A 1,667-nucleotide genomic window follows, 5' to 3' on the forward strand; every position below is an offset into this window, starting at 1 on the left:
CACCCCCATTCAGTTAATTTTCGATTGAATGTGATTTTTTTTCATCTGAGGATTGTGTGTGTGTGTGTGTGCTTACAAAATCACAGCACAGATCTTTATGAAACGTTTTTCTTTGATGACGTTATATTTGACAGACAGACAGACACACAGACACAGACACACACAAACACACACTCACATACACACAGATGCATATCGAAGTTTAACAAACCAGATTTTTTAAATTCAAACGTCGGGGGCCCGGTAGCTCAGTTGGTAGAGCACTGGACTTGTGATCGAATGGTCGCAGGTTCGAATTCGGGCCGGGACGGACACGGGTCAACTTTATGTGCAGACCGAGAGACGGAAGCCATGTCCCACCCCCCGTGTCATCACAATGGCGCGTAAAAGACCTTGGTCATTCTGCCATAAGTGCAGGTGGCTGACTACACCTAAACACGCAGACACCTGGGTAGCGCGACTCCGTTGCTGCTAGCTTTCCACTGGGAGGAAGCGACCCAAATTTCCCAGCGATGGGACAATAAAGTATAATGAAAAAAAATAAAAACAAGAAGAGCAAACGCTCGATCGAGTCACTTTCGCAGTTCTGAATATTATATGAGGCATCAGATGGACAGGAAGAAATTGCTATTCACAACACAATACAGATGTAAATAATTTGATGTAAAGAATAATCCTATAAAGTTTGAATCAAATCCGATGAATAGTTTCAGAGATATGATATTTCAATTTTTTTCCTTCAAGACATACCTGTGACCTTGAAAAAGGTCAAAGGTCACCAAAGCAGACGTCAAAGTGTAGAGGTCACTGGGAGTCACGTTCACATAAAATTTGAGCCCGGTCACTTTTATAGTTTCCGAGAAAAGCCCAACGTTAAGTTGTGTGTTGCCGAACAGAAAAGGCTAGTTATCTCCCTTGTTTTTCTGATAACGTTCGTAAAAGGCTACAGATGTAAATACTTTGATGTAAAGAATAATCCTACAAAGTTTCAATCACATCCGATGAACTTTGTCAAAGATATAAAATGTCTAATTTTTCCTTTGACGCTGACCTGTGACCTTGAAAAAGGTCAAAGGTCAACGAAACCATCGTTAAAGTGTAGAGGTCATTGGAGGTCACGACTAAACAAAATATGAGCCGGATCGCTTTGATAGTTTCCGAGAAAAGTCCAACGTTAAGGTGGTGTCTACGGACGGCCGGCCGGACGGCCGGGCAGACTAACACTGACCGATTACATAGAGTCACTTTTTCTCAAGTGACTCAAAAAATAAAAAATTAAGAATGTATTACTTTTTCTCACACAAAGGAAACTGTACACGACAGAAAATGTTGGAAAGAGTCAACATCAAATTTACAAAAATTGCAAAGTTATTCACATGTTAGATTATACAAATGATGGTCAGTTAAACAATAGTCGTTTGAATGTTACAGGTGCTCTGTCAGGATATATATACAATAGTTAGCTGAACGTGATATTCTCAGGTTGAATTTCCTTTGGTATGAGTGGCAGAGTGTTCACACTGTTTGCGAGGTGTTATGAGTTCTCATTTCTGTAAAATGTCAACCGACATTTCTCTGTGGCAGACATTGAGAGATGAACACGAATGTCTTCTCTCATCTCTGTCTGTCTTTCTCTCTCGCTTTCTCTCTCTTTGTTTTGTAGATAA

The 1,667-nt window shown here is 40.4% G+C and overlaps 1 protein-coding gene across 1 annotated transcript in view; it reads right to left on the minus strand.

The window, feature by feature from the left end:
* Positions 1-1,665: 1,665 nt before the first annotated feature.
* Positions 1,666-1,667, minus strand: part of LOC138949823 (uncharacterized) — a 49,375-nt gene continuing 49,373 nt past the window's right edge. The window contains exon 10 of the mRNA XM_070321600.1: positions 1,666-1,667. This exon is cut by the window's right edge and continues 1,387 nt beyond it. The gene's annotated coding sequence lies outside the window, so the exon portion shown is untranslated.

The sequence above is a fragment of the Littorina saxatilis genome, linkage group LG16, assembly GCF_037325665.1.
Source record: "Littorina saxatilis isolate snail1 linkage group LG16, US_GU_Lsax_2.0, whole genome shotgun sequence".
NCBI lineage: Eukaryota > Metazoa > Mollusca > Gastropoda > Littorinimorpha > Littorinidae > Littorina > Littorina saxatilis.